This window comes from Peromyscus eremicus, chromosome 3 (assembly GCF_949786415.1).
Source record: "Peromyscus eremicus chromosome 3, PerEre_H2_v1, whole genome shotgun sequence".
Classification (NCBI taxonomy): Eukaryota; Metazoa; Chordata; class Mammalia; order Rodentia; family Cricetidae; genus Peromyscus; species Peromyscus eremicus.
The window spans coordinates 106,712,937-106,736,639 of NC_081418.1; the positions used below are offsets into that span (position 1 = coordinate 106,712,937).

The 23,703-nt window shown below is 46.2% G+C and overlaps 1 long non-coding RNA gene across 1 annotated transcript; it reads right to left on the bottom strand.

The window, feature by feature from the left end:
- Positions 1-20,390: 20,390 nt before the first annotated feature.
- Positions 20,391-21,196, bottom strand: LOC131906009 (uncharacterized). Its single transcript, XR_009378093.1, has 2 exons — positions 21,076-21,196; positions 20,391-20,643 (listed from the first exon to the last, which is right to left on the bottom strand). It is a non-coding gene; the product is annotated as an uncharacterized LOC131906009 (long non-coding RNA).
- Positions 21,197-23,703: the final 2,507 nt, after the last annotated feature.

Below are 23,703 nucleotides of genomic sequence, written 5' to 3' on the forward strand. Positions count from 1 at the left end.
ATAGCATATACAGGGTCTGGTACTACTCTTGGGTTCAAGCATCCACTGGCGGTCTTGGAATGTATCACCTGTGGATATGGAGGACTGTTGTCCCCCTGAATGGTGATGAATAAGGACAAAAGTACAGGCGCTTTTAGCTGGAAAAAACCTTTGAGATACTAAGGCAGTGCTCTTACAGATGGTAAAACTAAACCACAAAGGGATAAAACTCGCTAGACCCAAGTCTCAAGACCAAGTAGAGGCAAACCTTACTGTAGAATGCAGATCTTCGGCTCCCAGATCACACAGTTTAGAGACCAGTTTACCTTCCTTTCCTCTAAAGTAACAACTGAATGAAAGGGAATGATGTCTAGGGGGATGAAGAGAAAAATTGAAGACCCAATGTGGCATGGTGGCTCACTCCTTTAATCCCAGCACTCAGGAAGAAGATATAAGTGGATCTCTGTGAATCTGAGGCCAGCCTGGTCTACATAATGAGTTCCAGGACAGCCAGGCTACACAGTAAGACCTTATCTCAAAACAAAACAAAACAAAACAAAAAACAAAATCAAAGAGCCCAAAGTCTCCCAAATTACCTTCATGAACAAGAGAGGGCATGTGACTAAGCCTGACCAATCACAGCTTTCTATGCCCATATTTGTAAATAATTAGTATTATACACGCAAGGGTGGGTTCTGTGCCCAGGAAGATCTGATCGGAGTCCCTCCCAAATTGGATGCACTGAAGTCTCTCTTTCTCTGTGCAGACAATTTTACCTGGAAGAGCAAGAGGCTACCTTTCTCACGGCAGGCGGGAAAGCGTGGCAGCCTGAAGGGAGCCTAGAGAAGAGCGGAGTCCAAAATCAGAATGAAGGACAAAAGGAAGGCATGGAGGAGAGGAGAGGAGAGAAGCAGACTGAGCAAGAGAGATGGAGAGATTGAGAGAGGGAACGCAAGAGTAAACATCTGGAATAAATAATCTGAGTAACTGGATCCAGCTACGCCTGAAGCCAGATGCACTTTGAGCCTTTGCAGTTTGTGGAAGCCAGTAAGTATCCTTATTTTTATTTTTTCTGTTTAAGCAAGTTCAAGTCGAAATTCTCTTACATATTTAAACTGTAAAGATGCTGTTCTCAGTACCATTTTTAATCTAAATTATCCCGTTTGATTTTCTTCTCCGAGAGATAGATTATTATGGTCACTGTTTTATAAATGTGAGGCTCAGAGCGGTTTAGTGATTGGCTTAGGATCACCAGTTTTATGAAAACAAGCTGTTATTCCTTCGTTGTTGTTGTTTGTTTTATTTTTTGTTTGTCTTTGAGGTCATCTATTACTTTGTTTTTGAGACAGTATCTTGTTATGTAGCCCAAGATGGACTCCAACTTGTAATCCTCCTGTTTCAGCTTCTCTATGATTACAAGAATGTGCCACCACACCTGCCCGCTGTGTGACACTTTATAGGCCCCGCCCCCCATCTATAACACTTAACAATAGGCCTCCCCTGGGAGTCCAACAGAAATGTCTAATCTCAGACCTTGCTTCCAAGCTACTTAACCTGGCTCTACTCGCCAATAAGAACCCTGGGCAACTTGAATCCAGGATACTCTCTGAGGAGCACTGTGCCAAGAGCAGGGTAACTCTGCGGTCCAGGGAGGCCCCGGGTATGCAGGTCAAGAGCCTGAAGGCTTGAGACAACATCCCTGTGCTTTCCTAGCACAGCGAGGGGCTAGCCAACTTCTTTGCTGACTATTCTCCTGACCTGATGTATTAACACATCATTAGCTGCTGAGATAATGCTAAGCACATAATCCACTGAGTAATTATCCTGGCCACATGAAGAGATGATCTGGATTGTAGTCTGAGCACACTGCAACTCCCTCAACATGGAGAGGCAGGCATGTCTCCAGCTTTGTGCGGACAGACATTGTGCCAGCTGCCTAGACTGCAGCCTCCTCACTGCCACAGCAAGCCTCAGTGGGGAAGCCCAAACGTGAGCGAGTCTCTGTTTGAGGTCAGCATGTGGTGCGGCCGGAAGCCTGTGGTCAGCATGTGGCAACTCAAATAATATGCTCCACTAGTGTGAAAAAGCCACAACACAGCATTGAGGAAACAGCCCACAGGAAACAGCCCGCTTGCTTCACTTCTGCCCAGCAAGATGGCCCCTGGGCCGTGGGCAAGGCCTCAGTGAACCTCCATGCAGTCCACGAAGAAGTCTGTCAGGAGACAATTGGCTTGTGACAAGGGAGAGCCTCTAAACACAGGCTTAAAAGGCCTGAATCTCTGTCTGGTTTATTTCTCCATTCAGGGCGTGGAATGAGAACACACAGACATACCCTACTTCTGGGGCTTCTAGCCATCTCCTCAGAGAGCAAGCCAAGATCTGAGCAGCTCTAATGAAGACACCTAGCCCTGTGGGGCGTGACTGATTTGTTTCTGGGACCGGTTCCTTGGATCACTTGGTACATTCACGTCGGTTTTTCTTCCACGTTCCTGGACAAGGAAACATGGTCCAGCACCACAGGAAGAAAGTCAGGGAGTAACCGCTCCTCTGCCTTGCGAGCACATTGTGCCTCTGATGTCTTTTTCCAGAATGTGTTTCAGCTCCACTCTTCTGATTCTTTCCCATCTGGTTTCTATCTGCCCCAAGCAGCTGTTTTTTCCATTGAAAATAACACACTCACCTCTCTCTTCTTTACATGTCGTGTTTTTAGTTCTGAAATGCTTTTTCATATGGACGACACACATTGGGCTTTTTTTTTTTTCCTTCAGGAAAAGGAGTACCTCAAAATTTGATTCAGGAATGTGCAAATTCTTTGAGCAGATCTAGAAAACGACAGGGAACGGCTGTTTCCTGCCTGGGATGCGCTTCTGTGCTTACATCTGTGATATCATGCTGTCCCCACACAAAGGCTTGGAGCTACAGCTAGTGTTAGCACAATGTAGAGAGCATGGTTAGCTGTGTGTCATAAGTATTTAAGACCACAGAAACTCCTCTCCCCGTGCAGAGGTGTGCTTCAGAACACACGTGAGTAAGAAATGTTTTTGAGAAATGAATAGGTGACTTTTTTTTTTCCAAATGGCAAAATAGCCTCCCTCTCTCCCTCAATTGTAAAGATAGTTGGGGAAATAAAACTCTGGAATTTTCCCCACTGATTGAAGTGTGGAGTTGTTACTCCTTGCCAGGGACATGAAAGAATTCATTCCCATTTTAAGTAATGTTTACATTATCCACCACGCCACAGGGAAGGGGATAGGGAGACTGTCAAAAAGAGTGAGGTTCAATATCGAAGAGAGTGGCCATTTGGAATAGAGGCGCTGGGATCATGAGACTCAGCCAACTCCACCTTTTGACAGCTCTGTGGCTTTTTACCGTGTCTCTCAATCTTTCCCAGGTCCTTCACAGACAGATCTCACGGGACTGTTCCTCTAGGTCTTTGGTGCCATGTCACTTCCTCAGAGGTTGACCTATGTGCTCCATCAGCAGACACAGTCAGCTGCCTTGTTTCCTTAGTTACGCTAGCTTGTCAGGGATTTGGTTCCATGCTTATTTTAGTGAGTGTGTGTGTGTGTGTGTGTGTGTGTGTGTGTGTGTGTGTGTGTGTGTTGTGTGGTACTAAAGTGCCATATGGAGACCAGAAGAGGGTGTTGAAACTCTCTGGAATTGAAGTCACAGGCAGTAGGTGAGCTGCCTGATGTGGGTTCTGGGAACTGAACTCAGGTCCTCTAGAAGAGCAGCAAGTGCTCTTCATCCCTGAGCCATCTTCCCAGTGTAGTTTCTTGTTTCTACTCTGTCTTAAACTCTGCAAACCCTCCACATGGTGGGGGTTGTGGTCTTCCTCCTTCCCTTTTTAAATGGAGGGACTTCACATTTGGATCAGCTTTAGGTTTTCAGGAAACTGGGTAGAAAGTAGAGAACCTTTCCAGTTCCCATCTCTCTAGCTAACCTACTGAAGGCTAAGCAAACTGTGTCTGGAAATTCAAAATCCCAGATGCTCCGAAGTCTGAAACTTTCTGAGTTCTGACAGGATACAACAGGTGGAAAATTCCACATCTGACCTCATGTGGTGGGTTACAGTCAAAACTCAGGTGTGCTAAAAACGACCTTCAGGCTATGCATAAAAGGTGTATGAAACAGAAAGGAAGTTCATGTTTAGACTTGATATCTATCCTCAGGACATCTCATTATGTATATGCAAATATTCCAAAAACTGAAAAACTCTGAAGTTTGAAATGCTCCTGGTTTCATGCATTTTGAGCAAGGGAAACTCACTGTATAAAAATCTTCTGGGGCTAGAGTTATGCCTAGTGGTTGAGAGCACATATTGCTCTTCCGGAAGACCTGAGTTGGGTTCCCAGCATCTATGCTGGGTGGCTCATAACCACCTAAAACTCCAGCTCTAGTGGCATCCACGGCCTTTGGCCTCTGAAGGCACCTGCACATATCCTACCCTCACAAATTAAAAATAATTTTTTTTTGTTTTTTTAAGACATGGTTTTTCTGTGTAGCTTTTGGAGCCTACCCTGGAACGTGCTCTGTAGACCAGGCTGGCCTCAAACTCACAGAGATCCCTCTGCCTTTGCCTCCTGAGTGCTGAGATTAAAAGCATGCACCACCACCGCACGGCTAAAAAAATAAAATCCTTAAACATAAAAACAAAAACAAAAAAAAGATCTTGCATTAACGTGGAACATTTGTTGCAACTGATGAGTACAATGTTAATAACCATCTTGGTGGGCATTTTGTGGTGCTGACAAATGCCTAGTGTGATGGACCCATCATTACAGCTTTATGAAGAATTATTTCACTATCCTAAAAATCTTTTTGATCCAACTATTCACATCACCTTTCCTGACCCAAACATTTGACAATCACTTATATGTTTCCTGTCTTCACAGCTTTCCCTTTATCAGAATGTCACTCAGCTATAATAATACAGATACTACCTTTAAGATTGGCTTTGTATCACTTTGCAACTCTTTCACTCTTTTCTAAAATTTTATTTGCTGTATTTGTGTGTGTGTGTGTGTGTGTGTGTGTGTGTGTGTGTGTGTGTTTATATACTGTATGGGCCTCCGTGTGTCATGGAGTACTTATGGAGGTGTGCCATGGAGTACATATGGAGGTGTGCCATGAGGTACATATAGAGGTGTGCCATGGAGTACATATGGAGGTGTGCCATGAGGTACATATGGAGGTGTGCCATGAGGTACATATAGAGGTGTGCCATGGAGTACATATGGAGGTGTGCCATGAGGTACATATGGAGGTGTGCCATGAGGTACATATAGAGGTGTGCCATGGAGTACATATGGAGGTGTGCCATGAGGTATATATGGAGGTGTGCCATGGAGTACATATGGAGATGTGCCATGGAGTACATATGGAGGTGTGCCATGGAATGCATATGGAGATGTGCCATGGAGTACATATGGAGGTGTGCCATGGAGTACATATGGAGGTGTGCCATGGAGTACATATGGAGGTGTGCCATGGAGTACATATGGAGGTGTGCCATGAGGTACATATGGAGGTCAGAGGACAACTTTCTTCAAGAGTCAATTCTCTCCCTTCACCACTGGTTCCAGTCTTTAGCTCAGGTCATCAGGCTTGAGCAGTGACTGTTAACACACTGAGCCATCTTGCCAGCTTGTCTGTCCTTCCTTCCTTCCTTCCTTCCTTCCTTCCTTCCTTCCTTCCTTCCTTCCTTCCTTCCAAGATTTATTAATTTCATTTTTATGTGGATGAGTATTTTGGCTGCATATATGTATGTATGTGCAGCACACGCATGCCTGATGCCTGTGGAGGTCAGAAGAGAGCATTGGATCCCCAGGAACTGGAGTTTCAGATAGTTGTGAACAGCTATATAGGTGCTGGGGACTGATCCAGGTCTGGAAGAATAGGTGCTCTTAACTGCTGGGCATCTCCTTAGTCCACCCTTTCCATTCTTAATCACTATGTTCAGGGATCCTGAGATACAAGTGCTCAATAACTTTATCAAACGGACAGAGGAAAAGGCTTTACTTTTATAAAAGATCATTTCATAGAACTACTGTATGTGTTCAAAGAGCAACATGCACGAAAGACTTCCAGAGTGCCTGGCCTCTGATGACCCTCAAAATGGAGGTTGTTATTTCATATTCTGAGTGTTTCTGGATCTTGAGGATGCTGACAATACAGGACGCTGAAAGAACTGTGTTTATGAAACTCAGGCTTTCCAGAAAGCTCTTGCTGGTAAAACTACAATTTCTCCATTAGCTTCTGTAGCTTTGACAGCTACTCCCTAGCATGGGGCCTCGGGGGAAACTTAGGGAACCGCCACTGTGTGTCTCTGGTTGTTGTTTTCAGTGCAAAATATCCCCACTATTTGCTGTTGTGATGCATCTCCCAAAGCTGACGCTGGGACCGCACATTACAAACGTTCTCATGGCTTCCCTATGGCATGTTTAGCTCTCTCAGCTTTTCATGAAGAGTCTTCACATTGACTTTCCGGTTCGACTTCCTCTTTCAGTGGAGTGGAAATGCTGATGTCTTTTCCAGTGGGAACTTTATGAAACCAGCATGATAGTAAAAGCAGGACTGGTCAGGATAAAGTCTCCTCCTCCTCCTTGTTTCCTTTTGTTTTTTTCTTTTTTTTTGCAGAGTTAGGACAGAACCAAAGTTTCAAGTATGCTAGGCAAATACTCCCTGGTCACAGTCTCAGTTTTTCCTATGCTTATATTCTATTGTCTGGTGAAAGTTTTTTTTTTTTTTTTTAAGAAAAATTTTTCTAAGGTAGAGAGTAAGACATTCACTTACTCTGAGAGAGCATGAGTGCATGCACTTGCATAAACATACAATCAGAAACAAACAAACAAACAAACAAACAAACAAAAATATTTGTGGGGCTGGAGAGCTGGCTCAGGAGTTAAGAGTACCTACTGCTCTTGCAAAGGACCCGAGTTCAGTTTCCAGCGTTCACGTTGGATGGCACAAAACTACCTGTAGTGATGGTGTGGGGTCTGATGCCTCTAGTCTTGGAAAAAACTTGCACTCATGTGCACATCACACACACACACACACACACACACACACACACATACACATTTAAAAATGAATCTTAAAAGTTGGAAATATTTGTCTATATACCCGCCTTTTCATGGGTGTACACAGGTGCATTTGCACAAGTGTGTGTATGTGGAGGCCAGAGGTCAGCCTCGGGTGCCATTTTTCAGATTGAGACAGGTTCTCTCTCTTTTTACCTGGAACTCTTCATCTAGGTTGGCTGGTCATCAAGCCCCAGGAATCACCCTGTCTCCACCTCCTCAGAGCTGGATTAGAAGGACGCTGTCACGCCTGCCTTCCTCCATCCGTTCCGGAGACTGAACTAACGTTCTCATGGTTGCACAAACACTGTGTGGACTGAGCCATCTGTCCAGCCCTTCTGAAGCAACTTGTGAAACGTCAAAGGTGAAAGGGATTTCACAAGTGCTCCCAGATTATTTACAAGTTTTTTTTTTTTAGCAAACAGGATGCTTCCTTGGCCCTGTGAGGCCACGAGAGAAGTCATGTCTTCAGTTGTGTCTTGTGCTGTCTGTTCCAGCCACCCACGTGTCTAGAGACCTGACATGACAGGTAGCTGGTCACAGGCCTGTGCTGGCCTTTACAAGTCGTTTTAAGATCATTCTTTGGCCAAAATAAAATATATAGCTTTTTAGATTTTTACAGTGGCTTCTGCAGAGTTGGGCACACACACACACACACACACACACACACACACACACACACACACACACACAATGTGGTACCTTGGTCATTTTCTTTGGGAAAGGAAAATTCCATTCTTTTGCTCCTGGAAGAAGAAAGTGCCGTAACCAAATTAGCAAGTGAAAAACTTAAACTTCTTCTCAGGGAATCATCTTCAGAGGCCACTGGTTCTGATAACTAAAGGTTTCAGGAGTTTTACAACTTTAGACATAAATACAGTCCCCTCTGCGGACCTGACCTACTCAAAGGACAAATGAAAGGTAAAGGTGAAGGTGGCTGTGAGTTGGGGCAAATGTCTTCTAGGTAGGGATCCGGGGAGCACTCCATACTCATTGGAAATGCAGATGGTACCCCCCACCAGGGTTCTGATCCAGCAGCCCAGAGTCTTCATTCATGTGGCTCCTAGGAGTTGACTGGGTTGATGCTGCTTAAGCTAATATTTACAGAACACTGGTTCTTCTGGCATTTCTCTCCCCCTTCCTTTCCTCTGTCCTCCTCCCCCCCTCCCCTCTCCCCTTCCACTCTCTGTATCTCTCTCTCTCTCTCATTTATCTTTGGTTTGTGACAGGGTCTCATGTATCCCAGGCTAGCCTACAAACTCACTACGTAGCTGAGGATGGCCTTGAACATCTGGTTGTCTTGCTTTCACCTCCCCTGTTCCAGGAGCACAGATGTGCCTCTCCATGCCTCGTTTATGTGCTGCTGGGGATTGAAATCAGGGCTTTTGAGCTGGTGCCAGCATCCTTACTAGAGGAGGAGGCTGCATTGGAGTTATCAGTCCACTGTGACACGGTCATTTAGATTTAGGAAGTCAGTACAGAGCTGGGGTTCAAACCAGCACCAGAAACTAGTGTTCTCTACCATTTGGCTGTGCCAGCTCCCATATGTTTTCAGTGTTTGCATAACACTTTTTTTTTTAACTCTTTGTCTAATGAAAATTTGTAACTAGTTCAGTCATATTGACTAGTGATCGGCTTATTCTATCATGATGACCAGGGTGTGGTGGTTCATGCCTGTAAGTTCAACACTCAGGAGGCCGAGGCAGGAGGATTGCATGTTTGAGGCCAATTTGGGCTACATAGCAAGATAGTGTCTCAAAAAAAAAAAAAATCCCAAACAAACAAAAGCAGATAGCTCAGTTGGTAGAGTTTGCCTAGCATGCATGAAACCCTGGGATGGATCTCCATCATCAAACAGACTGGGTACCGTGGTGCATGCCTGTAATCCCAGTGCTAGGGAGATAGAGGCAAGAGGACAGGAAGTTTAAGGTCATCCTCAGCTACATATGGAATTAGAGGTCATATAGGAGACTGTCTTTCAGGAAACAAACAAAAATAAAAATGGGTGAGATGCAATGAACACACTCACAGTTATGACTAGCATTCCAAAGATGGGGGAAAAAGGATTGGTAAGGATGCAGAGAACTTGGAAGCCTGGTGTGTTGCTGGGTGGGACTGGGAAATGGAAAACAGATTTTGCTCAAGCAGTTAAACACCGACCATCCTCACTGGAGTCCCAGTCCTGATGTCCATCCAAAGAGAACCCAAAGCAGAGACTTCAGCAAATGTCTGTGCCCTCATCATGATGACAGTGTCACTCCAGGAAGCTGAAAGGTACAAGTGACCATGGTAACCATCCCACTGACAGAGAAACCCCAAAGCAGCATATTGTACTATCCACTGTTTAACCACACTCACGCAAAGGTATTGTGACATGTTGAAAGGAAATGCAAGCACCGTAAGCTAGACCCAAAAGGACTCATGACAGATAATTCGACTTAAGTATCTAGAAAGGGCAAAACCACAGAGATAGGGAGTTACACTGTGGCTGCCGTGGAGAGGAGAGAAAGCTGTGTTTAATGGCCGTTTCCCTGTGGGGTGAGGGAATGTTCTAGAACAGGATGGCGGGCATGACTGCACGATTTTGTATGTTCAAGGCCACTGAAACAGACATTTTGTGTAAGTGGTAAATTGTGTGTTATGTGGATTTCACCACAAACTGCAGAAAAAAGAAATGGAAAGGGGAGACCACCAGCCAAATGGAATGAGACAGGACTGCAGAGTGACTCTGGATGTAATTCAGACTCTTATCTCAGCTCTTGGCTTCTTATCTAGATAATTGTCTTCATTATTATGCATTTCAATGTGCACACAGACACAGCTGGTATAACTTTAGAGAGAAATTACTTAGATCCATCAAATGTTTATCCTCTCATACAGGAGGAAAGTGTTATTAATGTTAAAAAAAAAAACCTTTTAAAATATCATACAATCTTATACTTACAAGCAAGTCCTGAACAACACATTAAGGTGAAGAAAGTTCCTTTGATTCTTTAGGGTGTGTGTGTGTGTGTGTGTGTGTGTGTGTGTGTGTGTGTGCAGGGAACAATTACTACAGTGTGCTAGGACTACAGTGGGAGCATAGGGTGGGGGGTGTGGCTCAGTTGGTAGTGTGCTTGCCCAGCATCCGTGAAGCCATCCCTGGGTTCCATTACAAGCCTTGCAGAAATTGAGTATGGGGGTGAATACCTGTAACGGCCAGAGCTTGGGAGGTGGAGGTAGTAGGGTTAGTGTTCAAGGTCATTCTTGAGTAGACAGTGTGTCTGAAGCCTGGGCTGCCTGAGACCCTGTCTTACCTGAACTAAACCAAACAAAAAAAACAAATCAAAACTTAGATCAAACCCAAAGAAACAGAAAACATCACAAGCATTTGTGATTGGAAACAGAACATATAATCTTCACCTCCAAAACGGCAGGCTTTTGCCAACTCAATTGATAGAGCAACTTGTAGGCTGTATCCAGGTAAGGGCTTCAACTTGAGTGAAGACAACATGACATAAACCGTTGGCTGTTCATTGTTCAACGTTGCTGAGGATGAGTAAAGTTCACGAGTGCTCAGTTCACATGGATAACCAAAGAAATATGGGCCAGGCCACAGAAGGCACAGTGCATGGAGGACAGAATTCCTCATGAACCACAGTGGTCGGCAGACAGACCCAGTGACTCAGCATGGGGTGTGGCCCATGGCGGATAGTTTCTCCCAGGTGGATATGCTCAGTGTCTCTATCCTCATATGTAGAGTCTTTTACAACAGCCTGATTGAAGGGGGATAGCTAATCTTTGAGTCTCTGTATGACTTTTAAATGCCAGCCTTAACATCTAGAAGGGCAAGATCTCTCCGTCAATGTCTGTGGTGAGAACAGCTAACCAGAATGTTTAGAAAATCCTTCCTCCTAAAAATAAAATCCAGATAGGTGGGTGTAGGGTATGAATTACTTTATTTGGCTGACTTAAAGGAATAATCTCCAAGCTGTTAGTTTTGCTAAATAGAGGTGTATGCAGACACAGAAAGGATGACGGGATGACGTTCACGTCTCAGCTTTTTCTGAATAGTCAGCATCTTTACAGTTACTACAAGTGTTATTTATTAAGCAGTGCAATGTTATTCATTAAGCGGTGCTGTTTACCATGTGAGAAAAGCCACGAGGTACAAAACCCACTATAAGAGTTTATTAAGGGAATAGAAGGGGTGTGCATAGGCCTATGGAAAGATCATGAAGGAAGAGAAGGGCGGAGGGATGAGTGGGACCCACTTTTATAGATTCCCCTGCACATGCGCATTTGGGCTTACATAGCTAGGCCACACATTCATATAGATTACATGATCACGCTGCACACAAATTACATGATCACACAGCGCATGGATTATGTAGGGCGTAAGGCCCTGGGATGACTAAGCATCTTACCAGTGCATGTGCAGCCATGGGGGTTAGGAATTCTTACAAGGACCTGGGTTAATCTCAACTGTTATCTGTGTTCTGCAGTAGGCTTCTGGTCAGTCTGCCCGAGTCTAGATTTGCTCCCCTCAATCAGTCTCCAGTGCCAGACTTGAGTGATCTCTTTCAAGTAAGGATCATGGGGCTGAGGAGATGGCTCTGGTGACAAATGCTTGGTGCTCAAGATCAAGGATCTAAGTTTGGATCCCAGAACTCACTAAAATCTGGGCATTATAGTATATGCCTATAATCCTAGTTAGTGCTGAGGAGGTGGAGTCAAGGTGATCTCTGGAATTTCTTGGCCAGCCAGTGTTGCTGAACTGGTGAACTCCAGGTTCAGTGAAAGACCATAAATAAATAATGTGGAGAGCGATAGAGGAAGATCCCTGACATCAATATCTGCCCTACACACACACACACACACACACACACACGCATATATACACATATACCATATAAACAAGGTAAGTAAACAAAAAAAAAAATCATGGATCTCATGATGCTACTTCATTACCTGACACCCGAAAAACATTCCTTCCTGGTCCTCACAAGGCTCTAAACTAGAAAAGCTCTGCTAGAGTTGGTTCTTTCTTAGCTCTCCACCTATGCTTGTCTCCTGATGTTGGGTGTAGTATCCCCAACCTGCTGACAACAGTCACACTAGCATCTTTAAGTTCCCAGGGTCCCCTACACTTTCCATCCTTGAAGTCTTTGCAAGCCTCTGCCAGGAATACCCTTCATTAGTTTCAAATGGCTTACTTACTTCAGTGGTTCTCAACCTTCCTAACGCTGCGAACCTTTAATACAGTTTCTCATGTTGTGGTGACCCTCAACCATAAAATTATTTTCGTTGCTACTTCATAACTGTAATTTTGCTATTGTTATGAATTGCAATGTAAATATCTGATATACAACCCCAAAGGGGTCAAGACCCACAGGTAGAGAACCATTGCCCTAGCTGTTGGTATGCCACTCCTGGGGCAGTGCACTCAAATGAGGATTTTGTGTACTCTCTTGTAGATGAACAGTCTTATTAAATAAGAAACACAGAGCCAAATGCAGAGTTAAAAGCCCAAGAGGTCAGAGCAGCAGCTGAGAGCTGAGACTTAAAACTGCCTTCTTACCCTTCCTGCCGCTGCTGTCCTTCCCCTCAGCAAGAGACCTACTTCCTGTGTGTCTTTTGATTGACTTTCCGTTCTGCCTTCTCATTGGTTGTAAACCCAACCACATGACCTCCTTGTCACTGTCTGTCTATACAGACCTCCAGGTCTTCTATGGTTGGTATTGAGATTAAAGGCTTGTGTCTCCATGCTGGCTGTGTCCTTGAACACACAGAGATCTGTCCGTCATGTGATCTGGATTAAAGGTGTGCGCCACCACCACTATGGCTTGCTATTAGCTCTGACTCCTGGGCAACTTTATTTATTAACATACAAATAAAATCACATTTCAGTACAAATAAAATATCACCATACTCTCTTTTTCCCTTTACAGTACTTACTTTAGTTGGTAACTGTATTTTTAGCTAAGGATATGCTTGAAATTAGCTTTTACTGTATTACATACATAAAAGGAGCAACATGTATCTTATATATAAATGCATCTCCTGAGTCTAATACACACCTCTTACAGGGCAGTTTGCTCAGTGCATACTTGTTGAATGAGGCACATTTAATCTCAGTACATTCAGTTAGAAAGATTGAGGTGGAGCCATCTCATAAAAAAAACCACACACATTCTTTAGGACTCTGAGTAGTTTATTAGTGTACAGATACCTTATTAGAGCCTATGATAGAAATGGGGGGAAATCGTCTAATCATTTAACCTTCATTTATAAGAAACAAAAGTTTTCCAAAACCATGGGAACTCTGCCAGCCCTGAAAATGGATTTGTAAAATTTGTACAGTCAGCAATGCACACCAAGCGGCTCCTCTGTTTTCCCCTTTTCTGCTGCTGTTATTCCTCAGCTCATCAAGACCAAGACTCAGTCTGGCATTTGGAGATGAGTGGGCAGGAAATGAATGAGCAACGACTCCTTCAGAGTTCCCAGCTGATCCACATTTTCCGGAAAGTCGATGGAGTGTATCCAGGGTCAGAGGACAGTGTGTATGTGTGTGTGTGTGTGTGTGTGTGTGTGTGTGTGTGTGTGTGTGTGTGTAGTGTGGAGGCCAGAGACTGACATCACTGTCAACATTGCTCCACTTTACTTATTGAGGTGGTGTGTCTGTCTAAACTCAGAACTTGCACACTCTGGCTCGTCTATTTAGTCAGCTTGCCCCGAGGACCCCATCTCTCTCCTGTGTGCTGGAATTGCAGGTGGCTGCCATGCCTTCCCAGCTTTTACCTGGTTTCTGGGGATCAAACTTCCTGGCAGGACACGTGCTTTATCCACTGAGCCATCTCCCCTGCTCAGCTATACATTTCATCAAACCATCGCCTCACGCTTTTAGACGCACCTTTGTGGGGGCAGTGTGACCTGCTTAAAGATGCCTGACTCTATTCTTTCAGCTATCCCGGGGAGGGAGGTGTCAGACTCTCCTCGGGGAAGAGGTAGAGGTTAAAGCAGATGATCCATGGCAAGGGTTTTGCAAAGCGGTTGTCATTTGGTGAGTACTCCATCACACTGTCGGCGAGGATTATTAGCAAGCTTGGTGCTGGCAGGGCCTCTTTCAAAACTCCAGTCTTGGGACCCGGGCGACTGTCTCAGAACTCTTGTGGCCAGAAAGGTTTTAATAAATCAAACCTGGATTCTCCTTCCTGTCACTCAACAGTCTTGGGTACCATTTGATATTTCCTCTTTCTCCAAGTATGAATTTGGAAACCACTAAATATCTATTTTGCCCCGACTGTTGGAGAGGGGGCAGGAGAGCAGGAAACTCTCTGGTGTTTGGGGCAGTGGGAGGGTCCTGGCAAATTAGCCAAAGAGTTAAGCCTAGGTTTAGCCTCCCCTTCCTCTCCTGCCCTCCTTATCTGGGTAATTGCATCAATTCTACACTTGGGTTTGCATGTATGGCTGGCCTCTAAGCTGTGCAGAAAGGATGCCCTTTAATGATTTCCTTTGAATGGCTTTCCATCTGGGGAGGAAGAGGGCCCCTCTTGTTCAGAAACAAAGGAACCATCCACCCTCCCAGACCTTTCTTCTCTATTAAGTATCTCTTGAATTTCAAAAGACGACTTGGAGTTTCTCAGTACTGGTCTTAACAGCAGCGGTTTGTTTTCTTTCTCCCTTTAAGGATAGAAAACACTACCGGCAGCGAAATCACTCTTTTTATTTTTCTTGGGTTCAAAAACAAGCCCCGCTTCCAACCTGTTAAGGTTCCACAATTATTATTATTATTTTTTTTTACAGCTAACCAAGCAGTTTCTGGGGACCCGCTCAAGGGCTGGCGTCCCTTTTCCAAAAGGTCTAGGGCTCTGAGCAGCAGCAGCTGGATTTTGCTAGTCACTCCTCCTAGTCGAAATTCAGCTTTCAGTTCTGTCACTTGGTTTCCCCACTGTTACTCTTCCTGGGGGCTGCCCAGTTGTTTCTGAGGGGCCTTGAAGTGGTTTCCCAGCTATTCAAGCTCCCCCAATGACAATGTGTGCTCAGAGTTGGGCTGAAGAATGGAATCCCCTGTTTATATCCACAAGCCTTCTCTCCCTCTCCTTCTTTTAAACATATGCGGAGTCACCGAAGAAACTGGAAGGAGATTAAAAGAAATGCTGGCTTTTAAGGCAAGTCTGAAGAACGTAAAGCTGGGAGCTGGCTTGCCGCTCTCCGCTCCTTGCCTCGCCGCGTTATGGGATTCATTTGCTGTGAGCCATCGCCGATTCATCATGCTCGTCCGTCAGAGCCTTCAAAGCGAGCCCCACAGCTGCTTTTGCCATTTATCAGTGGGAAATAAAAGAGAAAGGGGGGGAAAGTAAGGAGAACATATCACCACCTTCCAGGGCCTGGGATAATGGGTGTGAAAAAAGGGAGGGGGCGAGCTTATCTAATGAAACCCAGAGACTTCTCAGGACCTGAGTTCCCGAACAAAGGCTGAGGACCTTGCAAAGCCTGTCTGCAGCGAGGTCCTGGGGACAAAGCCTTCCAGAAACAAAAGCTTTAGTGGGAAACCCGAGGAATGTGCACAAAATGATCCCCAGCTCCAGGGCAGTTTAAACCTCCAGATATTTGTAGGAATTTGTTCTCTGACCGGCCGCCCAGCTTTCAGCTGTGCGGAAAGAACCCAGGCACTGGAGTGGTAAGCAAATGTGTGACCTTAATGCCCTTCCTGGCAGACTGCGAAGTGACTGATGTGGTAATTCCCAGTTTTCATTTCCGGAGGGGGCCTTGACAGTCACCTGCCACTTTAGGCGAAGCCGAAGCCGTTGTATCACAATTACAGTATTACTCTCAGATCTGAGAATCCAGAATCAAGGGCCACCCAAAACTCCGGTGGTAGCTGAGACCTCAGTTCAGTCTACTGCCGCAATCCACACAGAAGGTCGCAGTCTCGGTGTGAAAGGAATAAACAGCCCAGACATTCGTCGTTACCGATAGAACTCACAGCTCTTAAATTGGAAGGAGGGATAAGCAGATTGGAGGTGTGGATGAATATGGGTTCTCAAAATTCAAAGGAGCAATGACGGATACCGGCAAGGACGTGAATGAATCTAAAAAACAAGAGGGAACCTATGGGGTTTCACTCACAGGAAACCCGAGAACCGGGAAGGCTGTTGTTTTATGTAGGGAAAGGACACTTGCTACCTCTGAGAGCATAATGGTGAGGACAGATCCTTCGAGGCAGGAGCAGTTTCTGCGGGTAATGTTTATAGTCTGTGTCTTGACCGGGTTTGGGATTGTACAAATATGTTTCCTGTTGAAACTCAGTGAATTTTTGTTTTAGTATTTACATTTTTTGAGCTAAGTTCTTGTGTAGCCCAGGCTGGCCCCAAATCCAGGGCTTCCTTCAAGGTAGACAAGCATTCTACCAAATGAGCTGAATCCCAGCTTGAAAGTTCAGTGCGTTTTGTCCAAAGAGTAAAAAAAAAAAAAGAGGCCGGTTGGGCAAATAAATATGGAAGTCTAACCAATGGTGTGCAGCTAAGAGTAGTGATGCTTCCAACTTACTTTGATGTTTGTGTGTGTGTTTTCACAGCTCTGGAGAGTGAATGTGTGGACTCACACAGTCAATGTATTTTATTTTATTTTGTTTGGAGACAGGGTCTCTGTACACAGCTCAGACTGTCCTGAAGCTCACTGTGTAGACCAGACTGGCCTTGAACTCATAGAGATCTGCCTGCTTCTGCCTCCCCAGTGCTGGATTAAAGGCGTGCCCCGCAACACCCGACATTCAATGCATTCCAAAATACACAAAAAATCAGATGAGTGTCTACAGAGATGGAAAGGTGGCAGGCAGGCGGGTGGCTTTGGGCAACACAGCCGTAGGACGGAAGTAGCAGTCACACCATCGGTGAAGGGTTACATGGATTTGCGGACAGTTTTACTTTGAACCTTTCCATAAAGTGTGAAAAGATGAGGAAACTTATGTCCTCTCGTGGACTTGACTCCAGTTTCATAGTTAAGTGTGGAAAGCAGCAGCATGTGCATTGTGCTCCCAAGCATAGAGAGAACGCAAGAACACATTGCGGGTACCTGTGTGCACACAACTCTGGAAAAGAGACTGGGGAGACAGTTTTAGAGAGGCCCCTAGACATTGTTGCTTTAGAGGAGGGAGAGCGGATGCCAGGAAGGCGTGGGGAGCAGACGAAGTCCTGGTGAATGTGTCTTGTTGACACGAGCATGGCCGTGTCAAGCGCCTCAATGCCTCAGTCCTATGGGAGTGGCAAAGCCCTTTCCTGGGTCAGGTTCACAGACATGGGAAGACCTTCCTTTGGTTGAAGATTGACCTGTGTGTGCAAGAACTAGCAACCATAGCTTCCTCCTTCCTTCAGTAGGACTGCAGCCCCAGGCTGCTCCCCTACAGAGACCTCCCATGGACACTAACGACACCTGCCTCCTTGTTCCTCTGTGTACAGTGAACTCGCCTCTTTGTTCAGGTGTCTACAGTAGCCTGCCTCCTCCATTTGGATGTCTACCATAAAGTCGCTGAGTTCCTGGGATGCTGCTGTGTTTCCACCAGAGCGTGCGGCCTACCCAATCCCAGTGTTCTGTATGTGAATCTGTTGTTTCTACACTCCCTGTGGCCCTAGTTAGGTCCATTCCCAAGTTGTGCATGTTGTGGCAGGAGGGGAGGCAAGGCTCAGATGGCATGTCTTAGTCATAGGTAAATAATTGTATATACCTTTGGAGTTTTTATGTGTGAATGGACTCCTCAACCCAAAGAAAAACAAAACAAAAGCCAGGATGGGACATCTGAGCCATCTCAGCTATATGTAGCTGATTCCCTTTAGATGGATGGTACCCATTATTCACTGACCATCCACTCATCTCTGTGTACCCAGCTCTACCCAGATCTTGAGGACAGCGATGGGAAAGGGACCAGAAACCAGTGAGGGGATCTTGCCCTCAGGGGTTTTCCTGTGTTATAGATTTAACTAAAGGCTAGGTACACGTCAAAGCAGTAGAGGTCCTACTGTGGTCCAACCCAGTGTGGAGGGGGTGGGACCTGCGCCCTCTTTGCTCAAGGAAAGAATAACTAATAGCAGAAGCCTCTCAGAACCAAGGTGGGGTGGGCTGTGGAGAACACTGTGGGCAAGAAGTGTATGCTTGTGTGGGTGTGCATTTATTTGTGTGTGTTAGGCCAGAGGGCAGCCTCAGGTGTCATTATGTGGGAGCTACTTTTTTGGTACAGGGTTGGTTGCTGACCTGGAACTGGTCAAACAGGGCTGGCCAAACCAGCAAGCCCAAGGCTTCCCCTTCCCAGTCTCTCCTGGCCTATTTTAGAAATGGGTTCTTGACTGGTCCATCTCCCCAGCTTTATCCTATGGTGTCTTAAATGCATTAATTCTCTTTGCTTGAATCTGTCAACAACAACAAAAAGCCAAATATTGTGGTTGGAACAAAAAGATGCTGCCATTTGATGACTTGCTTCTGAAGGACTTTAACATTTTAGCCTTTAAACTAATATACATACTTGGTGCAGCTAATTCACTACACCTTGGCTTGCTCAGTTTTCACTGGTTACTTCTGGAAAAAATTTTTTTTTTTTTTTTTTTTTAAACAGAGATCAGATGTGAAGCAACGTATGTCAGGGTGAAATTTCTTTGTCTGCTTTTGTGATTGAGGTTTAATTTCCCTCCTTTCAGAAGCATGAGGCTGTCGGAGGGTGGGTCTCTGTGGGTGATGCAGATCAAACCCTTTGGGTCTGGGAAGCCTGAGCACCGAGATGTTTTCACGCTGGGATTACTTGTCCAGATGGCCGGAGTGCAATTTTTTTGGCGTGCTTGTAAGAAGACAGGAATGTTCAGGGGGAAACCGGAGAGCATAGTAGGGAGGAGAATGGGTGGGGGAGGCCAAGCTGGGGATGAGAAGTCAGAAGTTTTGCGTTTCAGCAAGTGGCATTGGCAGGGAACTGGGATCAGTCCCCCCTGCCTTTGGAGGCAGTTTCCTCTGCAGATTGGGAGCTTCCTGCCTATTCAAACACAGGAGGGACCAAGGGACTAGAGGGAAATGCATAGAGCAAGCAGTGACTGGAGCATGCAACCCGCCAGCAGGCAAGTGCCGATGACCTTCGTGTACCTTCATGTGGATGAGCGAGATGTTCAGGAGGGTTTGCCAAGGCAGGTGCCATTTCAAGAACGGTTTTTTAACAGCATGGGCAGCTCTCAGAGATTTTCAACAGCCACCATTTGAAAACACATGAATGAGGCATGATGGCAGGCAGGAGTCTTAGACCCCACCCCCACACCCTGCACACCCCAGCCCAGCATCTGGTGGACATACACCTTCTCCCAGAGATCCCATCAATCACGATTCTAGGCACTGTTTGCAGGTGTCATGAAGCCCACAATCTGTTGATTTTTACGATTGGGTGATTGCCCAGGTCACGTAAGCTGAGAAAGGGTGGGGAAGGGGAAGTCAGATGGCCATGTATCTGCTTACTGTGTGGAAGCAAAACCCCAGGTTTGTACAATTGCCCTGGGAACCACATGGTGAAGGACAGTGGCACCTGTGGGAGTGGCGGGAGCTGGGTCCTTAAGTTCATGCCTCTGCCAGTGTCCTTAGGAGAGGACCCAAGCCAGGCGTGAGACCCAATTCCCTACTGGCATCTTGAATTCAACCCAGGGAGGCAGCTGGGTATTTGTGTAGATACCTCACTGACAGGCTCTGTATTATGACAAATTTGTGTGAATTCATGCTGCCACAGTGGTGGCCACTCATGACTCACCATAGAATCATAATACCTGGCGGCTGCGTTGAGAGCCAGAGGGGCAGTGTGGAGCGGCACACACAAGGGTGCGAGCACTTTCTTCCAACTTCCCTAATGAGAAGCCTGGCTCTGTTACTTCCCAGCCATGTGATTTTAAACAGGTCCATAACCTTCCTTGATCTGTGCTTGCCTCGTGTATAAAATGGGGTGAAAACAACGGATAAGATGAACCGAGTAAGGAGGAGAAGTAAATGGGCCATACGCGTCAGAGTCTAAGGGCAATGCGCAGGAACTCAGGAGGAGTTATTGGCAGCCATGATTTGTGCAACACCTGGTGCACAAAAAGAATCTTAGATAAGGAGATTTAAGGTCTTTATTTTTCTCCCCCAGCCCAGTGGTTGTGGCCTCTCTGACCTCCCCCTGTTTTTATTATGCAGGCGTGGGAAACCCACAGCTGGCCAGGCCAGGGTATCCCACTCGTGCAGGGAACCATGCTGGCATGCTGGGCAGATGCGGCTGCGGGCTGGCAGGTGACCCACTCCATGCCGGCGTGGGGCGGGGCGGCGGGTGGACATTCACAACCCAGATGCTACATCTGAGAGGAAATGGTTTATTATAATAGAGAGATGAAGGGAGAATAGGAAAGAAGAGAAAAAGAGAGAGGGGGGTCGAGGGGTGCACACCTCATGGGAGTGGAGGGAGAGAGAGAAAGGGGCAGAGTTTTTCCTTAAGAGGCTTCTACATTAGGCTGCAGGGCGGCCCCAAGGGGCGGGTCATAATATTAATACTACCCCGCCCACCCCCGCCACACACTTTTAACTGTTTTCTTTCTGCATTCACTGGAAGAACCTGGAAAATGTAGATAAATAAAAAAAAAAAATCATAATCCTATTATCTCTATTTAAAAGCTGCTTACTTTTTATTATATTCTACTTCCACCTCCCACTTTTGAGACAAGGTCACATGCATCCCATGCTGGCCTTAGACTCACTATGTAGCTGAAGATGACCTTGAACTCTTGATCTCTACCCTCTACCTTCTGAGCCCTGAGACTATAGGTGTGCCCCACAATGCCTGGCTTATGCAGTGGGGCTGATGGCTCCATGCATGCTAGGCAAGCACTCTACAAACTGAGCCACATCCTGAGTCCAGCAACCATATTTTTATATCAAAAAACGAGATCACCACATACAGAAGATGTAAGATTTTTGTAAGTTAAGACTAATTCCCCATCATTTATCTATTCATCTACCAAATATCTCTAGTTTCCTTCTAGCCTACCAGTGTGTAGAGGAGGAGACCATCTCACATTGTCACTAGATTTCTGCAGCATCAGCTTTTAGGGCCACAGGTTGCTGTCACAGGATGTGACTCAACCCACTGCCCTGTTGTCAAGACGTAGAGTGTCTGCTTCCTTTTTCTTCATTTCTTTCATCCCTTCTTTTTCTCCATTTCTTTCCTTTCCTCTCTGTTCTCCTCTCTTTTCTCTTCCTCCCTCCCTCTCTCCTCCTCCCCTTTGCTATCACAAATGCCGCTCTCCTGGACATCTTTGTGGCGTCACCTTGGCAAGCATCCCTCATGCTGCCTCCTAAATGACTGGTTCTCGCTGCTTTGGAAACCACCTACTGTGCCTGAGGTCACGCGGCCAGCAGCAAACCCACAAACAGGGCAAGTGGAAAAACTGCAAGTGTTTGCCCCCTCCTAATTACTCAAGTGCTTCCAGGTTGTAAGAGGCGCGAGGCCAGCCAGTTCTCACTGGACATGTGGTTTCCACACTGCGTCTCAGCCTGCGCGGGCAAGCCAGCCTCTGGCAGGGAGGGAACAAGGTTAAAACCTCTTCTGCCAGAGGCTCCCCCAAATTTTCAACTTCTTTTTGATCTGCAGGGACGATTCTGGACATTCATGGAGCGCTAAAGCTGCAGAAGGCTGCTCATGGGCAAATTGAAACAGAAGTGGTAGCTGGCCCCGGGCCATCATTTCTGTACATGGAACATGGGGAGCTCAGTCAAAGCCTCAAATAAACAGCTCGAGGAGACAAAAGACAAGATGTTTTTTCTCTCCTCTTCTCCCTTCTCCTCTTCTCCCCTCTCCTCTCCTCCTCTCCCCTCTCCTCTCCTCTCCCCTCCCTTCCTTCCTTCCTTCCTTCCTTCCTTCCTTCCTTCCTTCCTTCCTTCCTTCCTTCCTTCCTTTTAGCACTGGAAACTCAGGAACAACCTGGGTCTGATTTTGCAACTTTTGTGAGGGCTTCGGTATGGCAGCGTAGCGATCTTGCTTCTGGAACCATCTCAGAGTCAACACCAAGGTTCCTTGACCTGAAAGGCAAAGATGGGATCAGCCCAACTCAGGTTACACTTCAGGGCCTATTGAGGGTAAAACTGGAACCAAGGCATTGGGGCCAACGTGATGTCTGCGTAGAAATACCAGGTGCTCCCCTTTCACCTCTGACAGTTGCTTAACTGTCTCAAGTTCAAAGTCTGAACTTGAAGTTTTCCCCAGGTGAGCCAAGGACAGGGAGAAGGCATGTGTTTCTGCCAAATAAGGAAAACAGCTTGTAAATGTGGGAGGTGACTTCTGGTGTCTTGTCCTCAGGACAGGAGGGCTAAGACACAGGAAGAAGCCCTCCAGCCCCAAAGCACTTAAAAATCCTCCCCCCTTTTTTTCTGGGCATAAAACATAAGTCCAGGGGCAGGGGACAATGATTTGCTCAGACTGTAAAGCTAAGCCAATAGTGCAGGTTGGAAGGGAATTGCATTGCTTCAATATTGTGCAAAAGAATAGATGATAAATCTACTCAGAAATGATGGGAGCGGTCATGTGGAGGATCCAAGAAGCCCTGCTTCAAGTCCTGAGGAAGAATAATGGGATCCCTGGCCCCAGTGCGTCTCTCTTGTTAAATGTGCTTCCTGTAGCTTATTGTTAAAATTAATGAGCATTCCCTGAGAGGCGGGGGAAAGGTGACCTGCATGCTGGCAGGGTGAGGAAACCTCCCTTGGGTCAGAGGCTTCTGTGAGGAGCTTCCACGTGGGCCACTGAATACCATTCAGGGCTTTTAAAGTTAAGGGACTGTAGTAACATCCAGGCTGGAGAGATGGCTCCACGGTAAAGTGCTCGCTTAGAGAACACAAGGACCCAGGTTCAATCCCCAAACCCAGGTAAAAAAAGCCAGGCTAGGCGGTGCTCTTGCAGTTCCAACTAGGGCAGAGGACACTTGTGAGTCCTTGAGTCTGGCTGCCTGGCCAGGCCAGCCAACTTGGCAAGTTCTCGGCCAGTGTGAGTCCCTGTCTAACAAAACAAGGTGAGCTGGGCGGTGTGGTGCACGTCTTCAATCCCAGCACTTGAGAGGCAGAGGCAGGTGCTTGTGGTCGTGGTGTTTTATCACAGCAATAGAAACGTAACCAAGACACTGCCCTTTCACACTTTTGGAATGTGAAATGTATTCCAGTGCCCTGAACCACATCCTTGGCCCGAGCTGCCGTTGCTGGCCACCGACTCCATCTTCTCTACAGATGAAAGGATAGTGTTGTATCTTGTTTTTATTGTACTTGACATCCTCTGCCTGAGCCCCTGTCTCTTTATTGTATTTAAACTAGAACATAAACTTCGGGAATTTCATGAGTTCATTGCCTCAGACATACAATAGGTGCTCGGTAAACTGCTGTATAGGCCAACATGGAGCTACCCAATATGCTGCCTAGGAAGGACATCAGCTCTCCTGAAGATCCAACACCAGCCACACACCTTACAATAGTCCAACAGTCTCCTTTTGCTCCTCACTACCTCCCCCTCACTTTTCTCCTCCTCTCTCTCTCTCTCTCTCTCTCTCTCTCTCTCTCTCTCTCTCTCTCTCTCACACACACACACACACACACACACACACACACACACAGAGAGAGAGAGAGGGGGGAGTAA